This window comes from Oryx dammah, unplaced genomic scaffold (assembly GCF_014754425.2).
Source record: "Oryx dammah isolate SB20612 unplaced genomic scaffold, SCBI_Odam_1.1 HiC_scaffold_11209, whole genome shotgun sequence".
NCBI lineage: Eukaryota > Metazoa > Chordata > Mammalia > Artiodactyla > Bovidae > Oryx > Oryx dammah.
This window is the reverse complement of record NW_024080602.1, coordinates 4,135,110-4,143,951: the sequence shown is the minus strand read 5'-3', so window position 1 is coordinate 4,143,951 and position 8,842 is coordinate 4,135,110. Positions and strand designations below refer to the sequence as shown.

Genomic DNA, 8,842 nt, shown 5'->3' with positions numbered 1-8,842 from the left:
ATGCCAATTTACATTCCCCCAACAGTGTGGAAGGGCTTCCTTTTATCCACAATCTCTCCAGCATTCATTATTTGTAGACATTTTGATGAAAAGGAAGATTTTTTTCCACACTGTGAACCTCATACAATATTAATAATCCTCATTACAAGAAAAGTCCACATTTACATTGGGCTCCAATCCTGGATCTGTCACTAACTTCTCTGTGATTACTCTTTGGAACTTGTAAACTTAGGGCACTGGATCAAACCATCTCTAAGATATTATCCAGCTCTGACAATCCTGATTTTCAGAATCTGATCAAAATCTCTTTCCTTTGGCTCCCTTCCTTTCCCGTTTATATCCACCAACACCAGACACATAAAACAGATGTAGACCAGGTGGAGCTGTTTTCTCTTCTGACTGCGGAAGTAAAATTCACAGAAGGCGTTAATGTTCTCATTTTTCCATAAATGCATTTAACAAAGTATTTATTAACAACCTGTTAGGTACCTGACCCTGTCCTAGTGACTTTTATATGTTATCCCTGCATACTCAGAACGTGTCAGAGAGATTATTACTCCCCTAATAATCTCAGGATTGTACAGGTTAAGATATACAACCAAGTCATGTAATTAACACATGGTTAACTCAGAATTTAGACATATATTTTCTTGACAGTCTGATTCAGTCTAGGAAAATTATTCCAAGAGAATCTGTGCAAAAAGGACAAACACTTACACACACACACACGCACTCGCTGACAGTATTAAGATGAGCTGGTTAAGAATCCGCCTGCAATGCAGAAGACCTGAGTTCAGTCCCTGAGTTGGGAAGATCCCCTGGAGAAGGGAAAAGATAACCACTCCAGTATGCTGGCCTGGAGAATTCCATGGACTGTATAGTTCATGGCGTCGCAAAGAGTCGGACATGACTGAGCGACTGTCACATACACAACATACTTTAAAAATCAGCTTAACTAAATGAACAATGTAATTTTTACTGGGCTTAATTTATATTTGGGAGTCCTCCACTGAGTTTAAAATACTTGAACTAGAAGCATTCCTAACCTGCTTTCAACTTTGCTTAGGCATCTCTTCTCCAGACTTCACTGATACAACATAGAAATTATGGCAAAGCCCAGTGGAGTCATTGAAGTAAAAGTCTCAGTACTGCTCAGGAAGGGATGCCAAATTAAATAAAAAGAGCCCCAGCAGTTCTGCAGCTGCGTGCCAACCCAACTGCTGGTATGAAGTAAATGAGGACCAAACTTCATTTCACTTGTGACCCTAGCCAGTATTTAAACAAAAATGCCTAGAGACTGACATACTGTTCTGTAATAAGGAAATAAATATCAATAGCAAAAATAATTATAAACAACGATAAACTACTCACAAAGACTTTCTTAGATCTTAACTGAAAGGACTAACATTTAAACTCATTGCCTCTCCTGTAGTCCCTAGTAAAGGTTAAGATTGTAGATTATAAGCATTATATATACTGTAATATACAGCCCTAAGGTTACAGAGGAAAAGTTATATATATAGATAGTTACTTTCCTTTCTGTGTCTTTGACAATATTCACCAACATGCGAACATCACAAACATAAACGAACCAGTTTTTTTTTTCTCTAGTATGAGATGTAATAAACATGCAGGTGAAAGGCCAGTACTTCATTATTCCCTGTTACTTTTCAAGATTATTTAAATCTGGAGAGATTACTTTCCCAGATTTTAGAAATTTCTATTGGAAGGCTAGAAATAAATGCTATTAAATACAGAGAGACAAAATAGAAACGAGAAATAGAGTTTTATCTGTCAGTCTGAATCTATCAGAAAATCCTGAGTCCATTATGTTTCAAGTTCCTTCAAAGACAATTTTCATGTAAAATCAAGTTATCACTCATCTTTTAACTTTGCAGAATGGTCTAATAGTGACAAATTACAGCAAGTACTGTTGTTAGCTACATTTTAATCCTTTGATCGTTTTTTTTCCAATATGTATTCCAAAGAATACTGGTTCCTTGGAATGTTAATAGGTATTCCATGAAAGAAAAGTTTTGTGGGCCCATAAAATTGGGGACCACGATGTTAAAGAGAGACAGGCTGACTTTCATACCATTAGGCCACCTGGAGTCACTAACGCTCTGATGTACATTATGAATCTTTAGGAGGAGGGTAGCCAATGCCATTAGCAATGTTTCCAAAATTTCCTCAGAATTCTTTTTTTGCAGAATAGCTGTAGACCATATTCAAAGGAACAAACTTTGAAAAATTTTGCTTAAGGGCTGGATTTTATTGTAACTATTTTTAATGGAAAAAATTTTAGACGATATTACATATTTTCCTTCTTTAGTCACATTTTACTGAAATTTAATATTTACTTGGGGATTTGGGGGCATCATAACAAACTCCACTTTCTTTCTTTTTTTTAAATGTGATGTACTGTTCAGGGCCTGTGAGGTGTGCAGATGCTTACACTTCAGACTTCTCTGTGTTTCATATAATATTTCTTTTGGCATCTCTTTCATGGTCGCCTCTACTTACCACATTCTTTGAGTCTGTTCAGAATCCCAGGGTGGTTTCTGCTACTAACTACCCCTTTATCGTCCGGAGACCCTTCTCAATTCTGAGAACGGTGACCTTCTGTGTGCCCTTTCTTTTCCTCCCTCCCTCCCCACTTCTTTCTCTTTTGTTCTATTTCTCTCCTTCCTATTTCTAATATTGGTAATTTATGAGTTCTCTTTTTCTTGATCATTCTCCCTGGGGTTTATCTGTTTTATTAGTCTTTTCTAAGAATCACTTTGGGCTTTGTTGATTTTCTCTGTTAATTGTTTTCTATTTCATTTATTTCTCCTTTTTTAAATTATCTTCTTTTCACTTGAGTTTATTTTACTCTTTTTTTAAAGCTTCTTAAGGTAGAACATTAGATCACTGACTTTAGACCTTTCTTATTTTCTGAAATAAGCATTTAGACTTGATAAGTTTTTCTCTAAGCAGTTTTTTTAACTGCATCTCACACATTTTGATATGTCACATTTTCAATATCATTCAGTTAAAGTTCCTTTAATGATTTTTTTTCTTTGACTCATGTGTTAATTTCTAAATATTTTTTTTTGTTTTTTTAGTTTTCTCATTCTTACTGAATTCTAATTTAACTCCACTGGGGGCAAAGAATATATTTTATAAGATTTAAATCTTTTGAAATTGATTGAGACTTATTTTGTGGCCCAGGATATAATTTCGTTTGGTTAATGTTCACGTACATTTGAAAAGAATGTCTGTTTCACTGTTGTTGGTTGTAGTGGTCTATCAATATTAATTAGGTCAGGCTGGCTGTTGGTGATATTCAGATTATCTATATTCTTTTTTTCCTCATAATTTAGAGACTATTTAGATTCTGTAATGAAACTCATGTTGATAATACCTTACTTTTGGGGAGGGCATGCCACGCGGCTTGTGAGGTCTTGGTTCCCCAACCAGGGATTGAACCTGGGCACTCTGCATTTAGAGTGTAAAGTCCTAACCATGGAACCAGCAGGGAATCCCACGATCTTCTATACTCTTAATGATTCTTAAAGTCTATTTGTTCTACAAGTTACTGAGGGAGGAATTTTAAAATCTTCAACTCTAATTAAAGATTTGTCTCTTTCTTTAGTTTTGATCATTTTTATTACATATATTTTGTATTAATGTTATTAGAGACATACATGTTTATAATTTTTATGTTTTTTCTCAACCAACTAAACTTTGTATTCCTCTTTCTCTTTGATGATACTCTGTCTTAAAAATCTACTTTGATATTTAAAAAGCCACTCTTTTCTTTGCTTACTGTTTACATGGCATTTTAATCTTTTTTGTTGTTGTTGTTATTACTCAATCCCGTGTCTTTAAAATCCATTTCTTAAAGATAGCATACAGTTTTATCTTGTTTTTAAAATCCAGCCTGATAATCTCTCATTTTTAATTAACATTTAATCAGTTTCTATTTAATGTAGTCATTGACATGATTTGATTTAGAACAACTATTTTTCTACTCACTTTCTATTTTTTCCAGCTCTTTTTCTGTCCCTTTGTTTCCTGCCTTGCTTTTTAAAATTTTAAAAAATATTCTGTTTTATTGGCTTTTAAGGTGTACCTCTTTGTATTATTTTTAGTGGTTGCTCTAGGAATTACAATATGCATCCCTAACTTATTCACGTTTCCTTGGAGTTAATATTGCACCAGTTCACATGTGACGTAAGGAACTTGCAACTATAGAGTTCCATTTACCTCCCAATTCTTTATGCTTTTGTTATCATGTAATAAACTGCATATGTTGTCATTTTTGCCTTAAATACTCAAATATCTTTAAGAGAAATTAAGACAAAAATATAAAATATATAGTCTTATATTTACTATAGAGTTCAAAGTTTCCATCTTGGATCATTTTCTGTCAGCCTAAAGAACTTCCTTTAAGCATTTCTTATAACTCATACTGCTTATGTAAGACTTACTGTAATGCTGTCTGCTTTTATAAAAAAAAAAAAAAAAGTATTTCCCTTTATGGAGCATTTTGCGTTGCCCGGTTGTGGGCTTTTAGCATTACCTTTTTAAGTCCCATTGTCTCTGATGAGCAGTTGCCATCATCTGGGTCACTGAGTCCCTGTGTATAACTTTCTTTCTTTCCTGTCTGCTCTCCAGTCCCCTCTGTCTTCATCTTCTAGGGACTTGATCATGATGTGTCCACGTGTGACTTTCTTTGTCTTTATCCTCCTTCAGATTCATTGAGCTTCTAGGATCTGTAAGTTTATGCTTTCCAGAAAATTGGGGAACATTTTGGCCATTATTTCCTTAACTTTTTCTCCACATTTCTCTTTTTCCTCTTTCTGGGATTTCAATTACATATAAAATATACAACATGAAATTCCATGGGTCACAGAGGATCTATTCTTTTTCTTATTATTTTTTTTCTTTTTGCTCTTGAGATTAAATAACATCTATTAATCTCTCTTGCTTCTTATGCTCCCTTCAGTCTGCCGTCAAGCCTATCCAATGAACTTGTCGTCTCAGACATTTTACTTTTCAGGTCTAAAATTTCCATTTAGTTCTTTTTTTATAATTTTCATTTTTCAACCAAGATTTTCCATTTCTTAATTATGATAACAGTTTTAATGCTTAAAAATATGTATAACAGCTTTAAAGTTATTTTTTGCTACTCTCTGGATTATTTTGACATCTTTATATTGTAAAAAACTAATTTATTAAGGTATGATTGACATATAAAATCTGTACATATTTAGTGTATACAACTTGATGGGTGTGGTGAAACCATCACCACAATCTGTGCTGTAAACTGGTTAATCACTTCCAGGGTCTGTTTCTATTGATGACAATTTCTCTTGCATGGATAATATTTTCCTCTATTTCTTAGCAAATACAGTACCATTTTATCTTTAAGGACATTATAAATGTGTTACACAAACTGTGAATTCTGTCACCATGTGTTGATTCTTACTCAAGTAGGCAGATGATTTGGTGAGACTGAAATTCCAAATGCTGGCCTGCATGGGTAGAAGCTGAAATCTCTGCTCAGTTTTCTCAGTGCTCAGTTTTTCAAATTGCTAACTATTGCATCTTTGCTGGGATTCTTAGAATCACTTCCATATATGTGTAGCTCAAAGGTCATCCAAGTATTTGCATGTCATTTATTTGCCAATTTTGAATCCCTGCCATGTAACTTTCTACTTTGGGGAATTCTCTTTCATTTTCAGCTTTTATGATAGCCCTAAAGTCCATCCTTTTACTTCTTTAGCAAGTGAAACTGTGCCTTTCTTCTTAAATTATAGGCACTTTGCATCTTATCGACTGAGTACTTTTGAATCACATACATAAATCTCAAATGTTTGGTTCAGTTCAGTAGCTCGGTCGTTTCTAACTCTTTGAGACCCAGTAGACTGCAGCACGCCAGTCTTCCTTGTCCGTCACCAACTCCTGGAGCTTACTCAGACTCATGACCTTTGAGTCGGTGATGCCATCCAACCATCTCATCCTCTGTCTGCTGCTTCTCCTCCCACCTTCAGTCTTTCTCAGCATCAGGGTCTTTCCTAGTGAGTCAGTTCTTCACATCAGGTGGCCAAAGTATTGGAGTTTTAGCTTCAGCATCAGTCCTTCCAGTGAATATTCTGGACTGATTTCCTTTAGGATGGACTGGTTGGATCTCCTTGCAGTCCAAAGGACTCTCAAGAGTCTTCTCCAACATCACAATTCAAAAGCATCAATTCTTGGGTGCTCAGCTTTCTTTACAATCCAACTCTCACATCCATATGTGACTACTAGAAAAACCATAGCTTTGACTAGTCACACTTTTGTCGGCAAACTAATGTCTCTGTTTTTTACTATGCTGTCTAGGTTGGTCATAACTTTTCTTCCAAGGAGTAAGCCTCTTTTAATTTCATGGCTGCAGTCACCATCTGCAGTGACTTTGGAGGCCCCCCCAAATAAAATCTGTCACTATTTCCACTGTTTCCCCATCTATATGCCATGAAGTGATGGGACCAGATACCATGATCTTAGTTTTCTGAATGTTGAGTTTTAAGCCAACTTTTTCACTCTCCTCTTTCACTTTCATCAAAAGGCTCTTTAGTTTTTCTTCACTTTCTGCCATAAAGGGTGGTGTCACCTGCATATCTGAGGTTATTGATATTTCTCCCAGCAACCTAGACTCCAGTTTGTGCTTCCAGTCCAGTGTTTCTCATGATGTTCTCTGCATATAAGTTAAATAAGCACGGTGACAATATACAGCCTTGACGTACTCCTTTCCCTATTTGGAAACAGTCTGTTGTTCCATGTCCAGTTCTAACTGTTGCTTCCTGACCTGCATACAGATTTCTCAAGAGGCAGGTCAGGCAGTCTGGTATTCCCATCTCTGTCAGAATTTTCCAGAGTTTGTTGTGGTCCACATAAAGGCTTTGACATAGTCCATAAAGCAGAAGTAGATATTTTTCTGGAACTCTCTTGCTTTTTTGATGATCCAACGGATGTTGGCAATTTGATCTCTGGTTCCTCTGCCTTTTCTAAATCCAGCTTAATCTGGAAGTTCATGGTTCATGTATTGTTGAAGCCTGGCTTAGAGAATTTTGAGCATTACTTTACTAGCATGTGAGATGAGTGCAATTGTGCAGTAGTTTGAGCATTCTTTGGCAATGCCTTTCTTTGGGGTTGGAATGAAAACTGACCTTTTCCAGTCCCATGGTCACTGCTGAGTTTTCCAAATTTGCTGGCATATTGAGTGCAGCACTTTCACAGCATCATCGTTCAGGATTTGAAATAGCTCAACTGGAATTCCATCACCTCCACTAGCTTTGTTCGTAGTGATGCTTTCTAAGGCCCACTTGACTTCACATTCCAGGATGTCTGGCTCTAGGTGAGTGATCACACCATCGTGATTATCTGAGTCATGAAGATCTTTTTTGTACAGTTCTTCTGTGTATTCTCGCCATCTCTTCTTAATATCTTCTGCTTCTGTTAGGCCCATACCATTTCTGTCCTTTATCGAGCCCATCTTTGCATGAAATGTTCCCTTGGTATCTCTAATTTCCTTGAAGAGATCTCTAGTCTTTCCCATTCTGTTGTTTTCCTCTATTTATTTGCATTGATCGCTGAGGAAACCTTTCTTATCTCTCCTTGCTATTCTTTGGAACTCTGCATTCAGATGGGTATATCTTTCCTTTTCTCCTTTGCCTTTTGCTTCTCTTCTATTCACAGCTATTTTAAGCCCTCCTCAGACAACCATTCTGCCTTTTTGCATTTCTTTTCCTTGGGGATGGACTTGCTCCCTGTCTCGTGTGCCATGTCACGAACCTCTCTGTCCATAGTTATTCAGGCACTCCATCTATCAGATCTAAAATTCCCTTGAATCTATTTGTCACTTCTGCTGTGTAATCATAAGGATCTGATTTAGGTCATACCTAAATGGTCTAGTGATTTTCCCTACTTTCTTCAATTTGCATCTGAATTTGGTAATAAGGAGTTCATGATCTGAGCCACAGTCAGCTCCCAGTCTTGTTTTTGCTGACTGTATAGGACTTCTCCATCTTTGGCTGTGAAGAATATAATCAATCTGATTTCAGTATTGACCATCTGGTGTTGTCCATGTCTAGAGTCTTCTCATGTGTTGTTAGAAGAGGGTGTTTGCTATGACCAATTCGTTCTCTTGGTAAAATTCTGTTAGCCTTTGCCCTGCTTCATTTTATACTCCAAGGCCAAATTTGCCTGTTACTCTAAGTGTTTCTTGACTCCCTACTTTTGCCTTCCAGCCCCTATCATGAAAAGGACATATTTTTTGTGTGTTAGTTCTAGAAGGTCTTATAGGTTTTCATAGACCCATTCAGCTTCAGCTTCTTCAGCATTACTGGTCAGGGCATAGACTTGGATTACTGTGATATTGAATGGTTAGCCTTAGAAACGAATAGAAATCATTGTGTCGTTTTTGAGACTGCATCCAAGTATTGCATTTTGGACTCTTTTGTTGAATATGATGGCTACTCCATTTCTTCTAAAGGATTCTTGCCCACTGTAGTAGATGTGATGGTCATCTGAATTAAATTCACCCATTCCAATCCATTTTAGTTTGTTGATTCCTAAAATGTTGATGTTCACTCTTGCCATCTCCACTTCCAATTAGCCTTGATTCATAGACCTAACATTCCAGGTTTCTATGCAATATTTCTCTTTACAGAGAAATATTGTTTACTCTGACCCTAAACAATGGCTATAGGTAATATTCTAAATACATTGAAAATGATAAAATAATTTTGGAACATCTGAAAAGAAGAAAGAACACAGTAAAGCAAAAATATGGGTAAAAACATTGGACTTACTTTTT

At 36.2% G+C, this 8,842-nt stretch overlaps 1 protein-coding gene across 1 annotated transcript in view; it reads left to right on the top strand.

Moving 5' to 3' along the window:
• The window catches only part of LOC120860867 (IQ domain-containing protein H-like), a 225,239-nt gene that overhangs the window by 50,107 nt on the left and 166,290 nt on the right, over nucleotides 1–8,842 (top strand). The gene's annotated exons all lie outside the window — the stretch shown is intronic.